A 14,107-nucleotide genomic window follows, 5' to 3' on the forward strand; every position below is an offset into this window, starting at 1 on the left:
AATGTCGATCTGAAATGAATTATTAATAAATCCCGTGTCTGAGCCGCTGAATTGCGACTCCACTTTGTCTCTCTACTGACATTGAGCCTGTTTGTGTCACACCCTGATCTGTTTCACCTGTCTTTGTGATTGTGTCCACCCCCTCCAGGTGTCACCCTTCTTCCTCATTATCCCCTGTGTATTTATACCTGTGTTTCCTGTCTGTCTGTGCCAGTTCGTCTTGTTTGTTCAAATGAAATGTATTTATTTATAAAGCCCTTCTTACATCAGCTGATGCCACAAAGTGCTGTACAGAAACCCAGCCTAAAACCCCAAACAGCAAGCAATGCAGGTGTAGAAGCACGGTGGCTAGGAAAAACTCCCTAGAAATGCCAAAACATAGGAAGAAACCTAGAGAGGAACCAGGCTATGAGGGGTGGCCAGTCCTCTTCTGGCTGGGCCGGGTGGAGATTATAACAGTACATGGCCATGATGTTCAAATGTTCATAAATGACCAGCATGGTCAAATAATAATAATCACTGTAGTTGTCGAGGGTGCAACAAGTTAGCACCTCAAGAGTAAATATCAGTTGGCTTTTCATAGCCGATCATCGAGAGTATCTCTACCGCTCCTGCTGTTTCTGGAGTGTTGAAAACAGCAGGTCTGGGACAGGTAGCACGTCCAGTCAACAGGTCAGGGTTCCATAGCCGCAGGCAGAACAGTTGAAACTGGAGCAGCAGCACGGCAGGTGGACTGGGGACAGCAAGGAGTCATCATGCCAGGTAGTCCTGAGGCCTGGTTATAGGGCTCAGGTCCTCAGAGAGAGAGAAAGAAAGATAGCATTAGAGAGAGCATACTTAAATTCACACAGGACACCAGATAAGACAGGAGAAATACTCCAGGTTTAACAGACTGACCCTAGCCTCCCAACACATAAACTACTGCAGCATAAATACCGGAGGCTGAGACAGGAGGGGTCAGGAGTGGATACATAAGTTGTTTCTAAACTGTAAAACAGATACAGTGCATTCAGAAATTATTCAGAGTCCAAATGTTCTTACATTTACTTAAAGCCCTATTCTAAAAAATGTTGAATTATCCTTAATCCTTATCCTTATCCTTATCCTTAATCAATCTACTCACAATACACCATAATGACTGTAAGAATGTTTTAAGATAATACCCAACGCAGAGGACTAACGGTCAAGAGGAAATCAACGATCAATGGAAATAGTGTTTTTCTGTAACAGGGAATTAATGATCATTGGGTCAGAGACATGGAAGGATTTTGTCTTGGCGTTGAGCCTGAAACAGGATACCTGTTATGTGGCTATTGGCCCAGTTTTATTGCAAGACATTCTAATTGGTCAACCACAGGTTAGGGTTGGGTTATAAAACAACATCCTCTCTTTGTTCTGTGGAGAGAATCACTGAGGACATGGGAGAATGAACATCTACCTCTCAGCATAACATCTATGATTTGTCCTCTTTGAATAAACCTATTTCCTCCTCTTGATTTGTTTTGTGGTCTGTGTTATTGAAGAGTAACATCAACTTCTAACCTGACGAAGACAAAACAGGTTTTATTTTTTTGGCAAATTTATAAAACATTTAAAACTGTAATTTACATAAGTATTCAGATCCTTTACTCAGTACCTTGTCGAGGCACCTTTGGCAGCGATTACAGGGTATGACGCTACATGCTTGGCACACCTGTATTAGGGGTGTTTATCCCATTTTGCTCTGCAGATCCTCCCAACCTCATTCAGTTTGAATGGGCATCGTCGCTGCACAGCAATTTTCAGGATTCTCCGTAGATGTTCTATCGGCTTTAAGCCCGAGCTCTGGCAGGGCAAGTTAAGGACATTCAGGGACCTGTCCCGAAGCCACTCTTGTGTTGTCTTGGCTGTGTGCTTAGGGTCATTGTCCTGATGTTAGGTGAACTATCGCCCCAGTCTGAGGTCCTGAGCGCTCTGGAGCAGGTTTAATCAAAGATCTCTCTTTAATTTGCTCCATTCATCTTTCCCTCAGTCCTGACTAGTCTCCCAGTCCTTGTCACTGAAAAACATCCCCACAGCATGATTCTTCCAACACCATAATTCACCACAGGGATGGTGCCAGGTTTCCTCCAAACGTGACACTTGGCATTCAGAGCAAAGAGTTCAATCTTGGTATCATCAGACCAGAGTATCTTGTTTCTCATGGTGTACGAGTACTTAAGGTGCCCTTTGGCAAACTCCAAGGCTGTCATGTTCCTTTTATTGTGGTGTTGCTTCCGTCTGGCCACTCTACAATAATGACCTGGTTGGTGGACTGCTGCAGAGATGGTTGTCCTTCTGGAAAGTTCTCCCATCTCCAAAGACGAACTCTGGAGCTCTCTCAGAGTGAGCATCAGGTTCTTAGTCACCTCCCTGATCAAGGCCCTTCTCCCCCAATTGCTCAGTTTGGCCGGGCGGCCAGCTATAGGAAGAGTCTTTGTGGTTTTCCGCAGATCTGTGCCTCGACACAATCCTGTCTCGTAGAAACATCAAGGATCATCAACGGAAACAGGATGCACCTTAGCTCAATTTGGTGTCTCATACCAAAGGGTCTGAATACTTATGTAATTATTTCTGTTTTTATTTGTAATACCTTTGCAAATTGACAAAAAGAAAACGGTTTATGGGGTAATGTGTGTAGATTGATGAGAAATAAAAATAAGTTAATTCATTGTCAAATAGGCAGTAACAAAACAAAATGTGGAAAAAGTCAAGGGGTATGAACACTTTCCAAATGCAATGTATGTATGAAAATACCCTCAAATGAAAGGTGACATTTCTAAAATGTCGCCTCATATAAAACATTTGAACTCATATCCAAAGTGCTGGAGTAAAGAGCTTCATGTTTTAGACATTTTCCTGCAGAAAAAAACAGAGGACAGGCATTACTTTCAGTATGTACAGTGGCCGGAGTAAGGCAGTATAATTCACAATCTGTGACAGAGGGATAACTTGACTGATTCTATACTGAACAAAAATATAAAACAGAAGGTTACAGTGTCATGATCGTCATAATGATTGGACCAAGGCGCATCGTGCGTAGAGTTCCACGTATTTTAATAAATCGAAACTCACCAAACAAAACAATAAAACACAAACGAAACTAATAATAGTTCTAACATGCAACTATCCATAGACAAGATCCCACAAATCACAAATGAGGAAATGGCTGCCTAAATATTATCCCCCTTCAGAGACAACGATAAACAGCTGTCTCTGATTGGGAACCATACCAGGCCAACATAAACCATTAATCACCTAGATGGCCCACCCTAGTCACTATCACGCCCCAACCAACAGAGAATAAACAGCTCTCTATGGTCAGGGCGTGACATACAGAGTTACAGTCATATGAAAATCAGTCAATTGAAACTAATTCATTAGGCCTATGGACTTCACATGATTGGGAATACAAATATATATATGTTGGTCAAAGACATACAAAAGTATAGGGACACCCCTTCAAATGAGTGGATCTGGCTATTTCATCCACACCCGTTGCTGATAGTTGTATGAACTCGATCACACAGCCATGCGATCTCCATAGACAAACATTGGCAGTAGAATGGGCTTACTGAAGAGAGAAGTGACTTTCAACGTGGCAACGTCATAGGATGCCACCTTTCCAACAAGTCAGTTCGTCAAATTTCTGCCCTGCTAGAGCTACCCCGTTCAACTGTAAGTGCTGTTATTGTTCAATGGAAACATCTAGGAGCAACAATGTCACAGCCACGAAGTGGTAGGCCACACAAGCTCACAGAACTGGGAAGGCAGGAATCCTCTGTCCTCGGCTGCAACACTCACTACCGAGTTCCAGACTGCCTCTGGAAGCAACGTCAGCAAAAGAACTGTTCGTCAGGAGCTTCATGAAAGGGTTTCCATTGTCGTGCAGCACCACACAGGCCTAAAATCACCATGCACAATGCCTAGTTTTGGCTCGTGTGGTGTAAAGCACGCCACCATTGGACTTTGGAGCAGTGGAAAATGAATTCTCTGGAGTAACAAATCTGGATTTGGCACATGACAGCTTTGGAGTTTGCCAAAAGGCACCTTAAGTACTCTTAGACCATGAGAAACAAGATTCTCTGGTCTGATGATACCAAGATTGAACTCTTGCTCTGAATGCCAAGCTTCACGTTTGGAGGAAACCTGGCTGATGCCATGAGAACGCTTCCTGCCCCAATAGGTAGTGGCAACTGTATAGTTTGGTGGAGGAAGGAAAATGATCTGGGGCTGTTTTTCATGGTTTGAGCATGACCCCTTAGATCCAGTGAAGGGAAATCTTAACACTACAGCATACAATGACATTCTAGACTTTGTTTCAACAGTTTAGGGAAAGCCATTTCCTGTAACAGCATGAAAATGCTCCTGTGCACAAAGTGAGGTCCATTCAGCAATAGGTTTGTCGAGATAGGTGTGGAAGAACCTGACTGGCCTGCACAGAGCCCTGACCTCGACCACATCGAAAACCTTTGGGATGAATTGGAACGCCGACTGCAAGTCAGGCCTAAACGGCAAAATATTGTATGATGCAAAAGGAATCATCAAACTGTATGATGATGTGGTCGGTGAGACTTTGATTCTTGAAAGTCAAATATCTTGAAAAGTTGACATGAGACACTCAAATCATTTTGGGACTGTATCAACAGTGGACTAGAAAAAAAAAAAACTAAAGATAGTTTTTGAGTGTAATTTCCCTTTAAAGGCATAATTGCTAAAATCTAGGCCACTCCACACTATTAGCCACAACCCAGGGTCAGTGATGCAGCACCACCCCGGGCTGCATCACGTACGTGCTCTAAAGAAGTTAACACAGCCATCTACACAGACGTCAGCAACGCAGCCAAGGAGAAGAGCCTGGAGGTATATGTAAACAACAACCTCAGAATACTACAACATGTAGGTGTGTGTGTGTGTGTGTGTGTGTGTGTGTGTGTGTGTGTGTGTGTGTGTGTGTATGTGTGTGTGTGTGTTTTAATACACAGTATGTGTGTTTTGTCCCTCCAGTTTCCCCATTATCTGTGGTCAGAACCAGGTCCCAGAACATGTGATTGTGGTGGTGAACAACCCTGTGTCTCTAACCTGTGACATCCCTCTTCCTGTTATCACCTGGCTGAACGATGGAAACACACCAGAGCAGGAGACCACAGCAGACACTTCAACCTCAACATATTGGTCATGAACACTACCACTACTCTCACTACCACTACTCTCACTACATCACTGCTGCCAGGTCAGAGGTCACACCTGTCTTTTGGCATGTTAGATATGTCTATATTGACCCTGGATCATATTATATATGTGTTGATCCTGGACCATGCCCCATGAAATCAGGATGTGCCAACTCAGAGAGGCCATGTATAAAACATTTAATTTCAGTTCTGTACTTGTGAAAATGTCTTGTTATCTTTCAAAAACACTATAGAAAGGGTGTAGGATTGAGACTTGAGTGAGGTTAGGGGTAGGTTAAGTCTGAAAACCTACCTCTTAATGAGTCTCTTGATTAATGCCACCCCCCTATCTGCTAAATGACTTAGATGGAAAATGTGTAGCAGAGGTGAGTTAGACTCATGCTCTCATGATGAGGTAGCCCTGACTGGTACTTTAAAATCAGTGTCACACTCAGTCCAGGAAGGGCTTTTCTCTTGGACTATTGGTTAAGATGTTGGTTTTCCACTCAGGATACCACAGTTCAGATCCCACCTGTGACAGAGTCTCAATTCAGAGGTGGGGTTCTTAACCTGTGCAGGGAAGACTAGTTTAGGGGTGAGGGTTGTAACTGAGGCTGAGGCCTAATGGAAGTTGTACTCACACAAAAGACAATAGAGCTGTACTTAGGTTCACTACAGGTTTGAATGTTTATGCTGTATTGGGGCCTTATTAGGGCCCTGGAGGAATGTGTGTGTCGCCAACACCTTTAATTAGTAGAATTCCTTGGAGTTTTGGACATCATTGTTCCAGAACCTTGCATACAGGTGATAACAGGACCCTCTGTTGTCAGAAACTTAACCAAGTCAAACTAACACCATTAAGGAGTTACACAGTAGAGACAGTATAGTCCATATGACATCAGTCACAGAGCACAGGTTGAGTTTTGCTGATGTAATATGCTCTCTAAGAATCATTCAGAGGTGAAATATGTATTTTTTGTCTGTCATTTAGTAGTGGCTCTTATCCAGAGCGACTTACAAGAACAATTAGGGTCAAGTGCCTTTGTTATGCACGTGAGTGAGGACCCAAAAGCGGTTTAACAAAAACAGAGTCCTTTAATGTCAAAACACAGGTAAGACATAGATCCTCTTCAAATGTATATGATGGCAAAATAAACAACCCGCAGAGAGGGCGACAAATGAAACATAAAGTCCTTCTGAATATCACAGAAGAGTTCCCCTTCTAGCAGCAGAGGAGAATAGCTGGGTTAGAGTCCCCTTCTAGCAGCAGAGGAGAATAGCTGGGTTAGCGGCGACAGACTGCTGGTCTCTCTGGGTAGGCGCGGGTCGTAGAGGACAGAGGTACCTGATCACACGTAGCATCAGATGAACAGGCAGAGTCCGACAGGACAGGACAGGACAGGACAAGGGTGAAGCAAACGAGACGATAGTTTGGTTCTGGCATGAGAAACTCAAACGAGAATCTGACAAAGACAGAAGCAGGAACAGAGAGAGAAATAGAGACCTAATCAGAGGGAAAAAAGGGAACAGGTGGGAAAAGGGTGAACGAGGTAGTTAGAGAAGATGAGGAGCAGCTGGGGGAAAGAGAGGAAGAGAAGGTAACCTAATATGACCAGCAGAGGGAGACGGAGTGAAGAGAAAGAACAGGAACAAGACATAATATGACAATACATGACAGCCTTGCTCAAGGGCACTTCGCCAGATTTTTCACCTAGTCGGCTCTGGGATTTGAAACACTGCTACCTCTCTTTTACTGGCCCAACATTTAAACAGCTAGGCTACCTGGCACCAGATTAAGAGTTTGCTTTGATTAATCTTGTATATATTGTATGTTCATGTTCACAAGGCTTCCTTATAAATGAGACCTTGGTCTCAATGGTGACCCACCCTGTATGAAAACATTTTAAAAAGTTCACAATGTATTAGATGTGTTGTGTGTAACACCTTTAATTGGTAGAGTGATATAAGTGTCCTTATGACAGAGCCCTGCATGTTTTGAATAATATGTGAATATGTAAATGTGTGACTTGTATACTAGAATTACAGTTTTCCGTACAACATGTAATCTACTGTGTTGTGTTTGTGTATTTGTATGCTTATGTCTCTAAATTAATTTCCATGTAAATGGACAATAAAGTATATGAGATTATAGTGCTAGAAGAACCCTCTGGAATCTGACAGAAAAACAACAAACTAGATAAAAAATATACAAAAATGGAATCAAGTTTATTGGTCACATACACAGATCTGCAGGTGTTATGGGATGTGCAGCAAAATGATTGTGTTACTAGATCCAACAGTGCAGTAGAATGTCTCTACACACATAATCAAAACAAGAAATCAATGAATATATATTTTATGTTCATACATATTTACAGTAGTAGATACAGTGGGGCCTGAAGGGATTGACAGCATTGACACAGATAAATAATGACTGTATAAAATAAGTAATTACAATTTTTTTGTAATTATATTATTTTATACTCATGCAATTGCTCAGTGAATTTTGATTTCTCCCAAAAAGGTAAGGGTAAAAATTATTGACACCTTTTAAAGATTCTTACAAATAAAGTATTCAAAAGGTCACTATTTTGTCCCATATTGCTAGCACGCAATGACTACATCAAGCTCGTGACTCTACAAACTTGCTGGATGCATTTGCAGTTTGTTGTTTTGAGGCTGCTGTCACCACCCAACTCAGCCCACACCGCCACAAGAAGCCATCATTCACCTGAGGAAGATGAGTTGCCTACACACCTCTCTCATCTAAGGGTCTACCAGCTCTGCTTCAGGCCTCCTCAGTGCTCAGGGAGTGACCAGACCCTCACCTGTTGGGAGCTGAAGAAGGAATATGAGTTCCAACATCATGAGCAGCAAGAGATGAGCCTGAGTCACCGCCGCTGGAGCTCTGATACCGCCGCTACTCTCCTGACCACCACAGCTCTAGGCCTCCCCGACTGGAGCAAAATTCACTATCATAAGAGCACCATCACTGGTACTCCCCGAGTCGGCAGGGCTACTCCCAAGAGACGCTACTCCAGGACCTCCCAGCCTGAGTGCTCACCATCTCCACGTGACCATTGGGACCCCCACTACATCCCGATGGCCCAGTAATTTAACAGATCTTCGTCGCTGCAGGCCCCCCCGGCTGGAGTCTAAGTCGTGTCTGCCAGAACATCGGCAGTGCCACCTCCCTCCGAGGTGATCCAGCCACTCTCCCGATGGACGTCCCTCCAGGCCCCCCCGGCCAGAGTACAGGAGCGTCAGGTCCACTTCTGCTCCCCAGAGCATCCTAGCTACAAAGTATATGAAATCCAGAGAGCCCAGTCCTCAACACCAAGGTCTGCACCCTTCTCAGCCAGCTCCTCAACTAGCCAGAGTTAAGGAGACTCCCGCTCCAGATTAGAGTTACAGTTTCGGACATTCCTGGAAGGTGTAATGTGACCAGGCTTTGAGTGTCCTGCCCCTCAAGTAGGTCCAGTGTATCCTGCATCCATGTTAGGTTTAGAGTTCTGTCACTTCTGGGTAGGTTTACGGATCCCTTCCTTCCCTGTAGGGTCTGAGTTCGCTTCCTTCCTTGATGGGTGAGAGTTCCCCTCCTTCCTGGTTCCCTTCCTTCCCGGTAGAGTCAGGCATATAGTCCCATGCCATCCAAGTAGGCAAAGTATGTTCTGACCCTCAAGTAGGTCTAGTGTATCCTGCCATGCTAGGCCATAAATTAGCTGCCTCGTTTGCAGGTCTGCAGTCTCCTACCCAGCTCAGATCGCAGCCCCTTACCTTAGTTGTTTGGCAGTTCCCTATCCCAACAGGCTTTGAGCCCCCTGCCATGCTAGGCCATAAGTTAGCTTCTCCATTTGCAGGTCTGCAGTCTCCTGCCCTGCCCAGATTGCAGAACATCTACCTTAGATGTTAGGCAGTTGCCAATCCCAACAGGGTTACAGCATCTTGCCTTACTAGTCCCAAAATTTGTTGTACTAGGCTCGCAGTCTCCAGGCATAGTCATCCAACAGCTACTTAAAAGCTTCAGTAGGTCATTGGTGTCCAGCTACACTATGTCATTGGTCTACAGCTACACTAGGGCATTGGTCTCCAGCTGCACTCGGTCTTTGGTCTCCAGCTGCACTAGGTCATTGATCTCTATCTAAACTAGGTCATTGGTCTCCAGCTGGACAATGTCTGTTGTCTCAGGAGTTAGTCGTCCCTTGTCCCTTGCCCATTTGGGCCATCAGGCTTTTGCAGTCCTAGGTTCAAAGGTACCAGTTGCACTAGTGACAGTGCTCTACTATTCTACAAGTCTAGCATCAATGTCCCTTGCAGGTCCAGAGTCATTCTCCCCGTCAGGTTCAGAATCATTCTCCCTGTCAGGTTCAGAGTCGTTCTCCCTGTCAGGTTCAGAGTCGTTCTCCTGTCAGGTTCAGAGTCATTCTCCCTGTCAGGTTCAGAGTCGTTCTCCCTGTCAGGTTCAGAGTTGTTCTCCCTGTCAGGTTCAGAGTTGTTCTCCCTGTCAGGTTCAGAGTGTTCTCACTGTGACCAGCTCTAGTCGGCCCTCAGTCCACTGCCCTACCAAGCTATAGGTTCTCTGTCCCACTAGGTTTGCAACATCTGCCCTCAGTTGGTCGGCAGCCTCCAGCCTCTGTCGGCAAGCCAGTCAGCTCTCTCAGTGCTACATGCCAAACCACCTGCCCTAGTTCTAGGCCCTGGGTCTCCCGTCCCGCTAGACTACTCTTGGTGTGCATTTAGACAGTTCACAGCCCTCAGGCTGCAACCAGTCACCTATTCTAGGACTTGGCTATATACGTTCCCTGCTTGGCTAGATTTGCGGCCTCCCACTATACCTTGCTTGCAGTCCTCAGATTTAGTAGTGGGTTCCAAGTCCCCTGCCCTGCTAGGCCCTCAGCTCCCTGACATCGGGGAACGACCATTTCCTGACCTGGTGGGCCTGATGTCTGTAGCTGCCTCCAGATCCCTGATGATCCTCGCCCAGGGTTCCCCACATGCTCCACCATGGGAGTTAGCACTTTCAGCAGTGGTGAAAGAGTCAACAGCCTCAGCCGCAGCCAGTGAGCTGCCAATAACAGTTGTGGCCGGCATGCCAAATTTGTTCGCCTCAGTAGGCGAGCCACCAGCTTCAGCTTCAGCCGTGTCCAACCTCTGGCACTGCACTCAGCGTATAAGGATGGGGCCCAGCTGCCCTGCACCAGCTGAGTTAGAGGGCCCTCCCCCATTGCATTCCATGAAACGGCCCAGGACTGTCTCCGAGGATCTATTTACCTCCCTCGTGGGACTACCCCTAAGCCATGCCTTTTCTGAAGGGTAGAATTAGACATGATGTTAGACACGCTAAGATTAGGCTTTTCAGAGACTTTGGTCTTTTCACCTTTCTGGCGCAGGCGTTCCGCTAGTGACCCACCACGACAACATCTGGTGAAAATGCAGAGCGCCAAATTCAAAATACAGAAATAGTCATAATAAACATTCATAAAAAATACAAGTGTTATGCATCGGCTTAAAAATCAATGTCTTGTTAATCCAGATAACTTTGTCAGATCTCAAAAAAGGCTTTACGGCGAAAGCATACGATGCGATTATCTAAGGACAGCGCCCCGCTTACAAAAGCATACAAACATTTTACAACCAAGTAAAGGAATTACAAAAGTCAGAAATAGCGATAAAATTAAACACCTTTTGCGACCGTATGAATCTCTTCAGAGTCCCAGCTACACAATAAATGTTTGTTTTGTTCGATAAAGTCCCTCATATCCCAAAAACTCTGTTTGTTGGCGCGTTTTGTTCAGAAATCCACTGGCTCAAAGGCGGTCAAAACATGCAGATGAATACATCCTAATAGTACCAGTAAAGTTCGTCGAAACATGTCAAACGATGTTTATAATTAATCCTCAGGTTGTCAATTGTCTAAGTAATCGATCATATTTCAACCGGACAATAGCGTATTCAATAGAAAGGTAAAACAATGAAGGGCGAGCACTCGGTCACAAGCGCAAATCAGCACTGCCACAGTCCTAGTTTTGGACCTAGTTTAGTCCTGTGGAATAAATGTTGTGGATCTTAATTTTGCCTGAAAATCAGTGCCGAGCACCTATGAATGGCAGGTCTTACCCTTCGTAACGATGTGTAGTCCCTGCTGTGCCATCTATGCCCTCCAGAAACATTCTCAGGACCACCATGATGGCAACACGGATGTTAAGGAGTCAGTCGAGCCAACCTTCTATGTTGACAATGGTCTCCAAAGGCTACCCTTGGGGACTAAAGCAAATTTGTTGGTGGAGAGGCTGCAAAGCTGCCTCTTGGCCGTGGGGTTGAATTGGCCAGTAACATTACCTCTGGGGAACACCTTCCTCCAGAAGGGAGGTCAAAGAGCAGTGATCTATGGCTCTCCCAGACCACCATCCACAATAACCAACTCTGGGCCTGAGTTGTTAGCCAGACACCCTTGGCTACAAACATCAAACTGTCCACAGAGAAGAGGTACTAACCTTGAGGGTCATTTACAGAGTTTACAAGCCAACCCCACCTTATCCTCCAGTGACAGGGGGGTCAGATCATCATAGAGTAACGACAGATGGCAAAACATACTTCGTTCCTTCAACTGCCCTTGGTGCTCCATGCGGCAGCAGTAGCACTCCCCTTCATCATCCTCCTGCCTGACCAGACTCAGTCACTCCCAACTTGCTCCTCATGGAGATAAGTGACTGCTCTCTGCCCCAAACCATCTATGCTGACAGTGATGTCAGTGGTCGACGGTGCTGGTGCCAATGCCAAATCCTGGCTGATCACTTCTGGGCCAACATCAAACCCTGCCTCAGACTGGTGGCCCATCTGATTCCCATGTCTGATGTCAAGGATGACCCAGAATAAACCAGGCGAGAGCATTTGAGGAGCAAGAGCATAGTCTTTAAATTTGTCACGATTGTCATGATATTGAAATATCTGAAGTCGGTATGGTTTGTAAATTGGTTGTGGGGTGCATTGGCAGAGACACCTGTTGGTGGAAAACGTGTTGCATAGATGTTACGAAATTGGCATCAAAATGTTGGAAATCTGATATCCCCCTAGCTGATCATTGTCTCTGGCCAGCTCTGATCGTAGTGTAGGCCTCATGAAACAGACAGGGAGAGTGAGCTGGTTCTTAGTGGTCGGCGAACCCTCAACCTTCTGGCTCGTAGCCCTGAGTGGCATCGTCTGTGCCACAAAAGCATCCTGAAGTGGCAAAGTCTATACCCATATTTTTAGGGTCGCTACAGTTATTGTTATTTGTGGTCGTACACATTATTTTGGAGACATTTTTTAAGTACAAAGGGAGGGTCGTGAAAATATTCAGAGTAAATTGTTGACTTTCCCTAATAACTTGAGATGCTTTTGAAACCATTGATTGATACAACTGAACTGGAAATCACATTTCTCAGTCCCATTTTCTTCTGAGAAAACGACACCACAGAAATGGAAAACAACATCAAGGGATAATTGGGTCAGAGTGCAGTGTGGTTGTTCTGATGTCTGACAAATAGTATTTGTCCCCATGATGTAAGTGAGACAAAGCCTACCTCAACTTGAAGAAGTATGGTTAAAGGTTGTAACCCCTTAAACTTAATGTTTAATGAAATGAAGTATTTACATATTGGTTCCATTACCCTGTAAGCAGTCTATAAACTGCTCTAATGAGTGACTGCAATCCACACTTTACTTTTGGTAGTCACTGCCAACAAAAAATAATTACTTTGTTCAGCACACTACTACAAGTGTGACTGTTTTGGAATAAAATGTTCAATATATTTCCTTTAACATCCTCTGTGTTGTGTGCTTATTGTTTAACCATTGATATGTTCTAGATTATTTTGAGACCTTAAGTAGAATCAGGTAGTATTGGAATGTCTACAAATGGCATGTCCATTTTTTTGTGATAAATTACACTGGTCACTGTTTTGCACACGGGTCATTTATAAAGTATTAAGAAAGATGGAATAGTCCTCCCTTTATATTAGGGACTGCAAAACGACTTTACTAATGATGAGTAAATGGTTTAAAAGTTGATTCATTAACATCTTATGAATTATCTTATGAATCAATATTGCAGCTCTATAAAATGTGTGAATAACTAGCTGTCTAAAACAAATGTGGGAGTAATGATACATGGATGATCAAAAAACTATTTACTTATCCATTATAAATCCTTTGTTACAAAGTGTTATTATAAAGTGTTCTCAATCTCTATATTCATTCAGACTCTACAGCCTCTGAGAGAGCTGCTATTGTGTGACCCCTGACCTGGCAGCAGTAATGTAGTGAGAGTTGTGGTAGTGTCTGCTGTGGTCTCCTGCGCTGTTGTGCTTAATCATTAACACATATTGTAGTTATTTATACATTTGAGAATACCTAGTTTATTAACATTTAATTAAAGGTGGAGTAATGATTAATACATGGTGAGCAAACTGTAAATGACTCAAAAATGGTTTATTACTCAATTTATAAAGTGTTACCCATAATTGCAAATTCTTGCATTTTACCATCAACTACTTATACAATACAGAATTTATTTAGACCTGGACGTTATCTTATATTATGCAGTATTGTACATTTCAACTTTACTACACTTGAAGATGTTGTGTCACTATTGAGCCACTAGAGGGAGATGCTAAACAACATATAGAATGACTCATGACGTCCTCAGAATGTACTATCAGAATATTTACTATTTATCATTAAGTATCACGGAACAACCACAGACTGAGGTATTTGGAGTACACAATCCACAATGACTACAATGTCTTTTATAAAACAAGTTTATGCCTTCTTATGCCTTCTCCAAGTCATTCAAATCCAATCCATCCAAAACATTCTGTATCAACACCATATGTATCTTTGACGAGAACAATGAGATAAGTCATGTCAGTGTATTGTTA

This window comes from Oncorhynchus clarkii, chromosome 22 (genome assembly GCF_045791955.1).
Source record: "Oncorhynchus clarkii lewisi isolate Uvic-CL-2024 chromosome 22, UVic_Ocla_1.0, whole genome shotgun sequence".
NCBI classification, from domain to species: domain Eukaryota; kingdom Metazoa; phylum Chordata; class Actinopteri; order Salmoniformes; family Salmonidae; genus Oncorhynchus; species Oncorhynchus clarkii.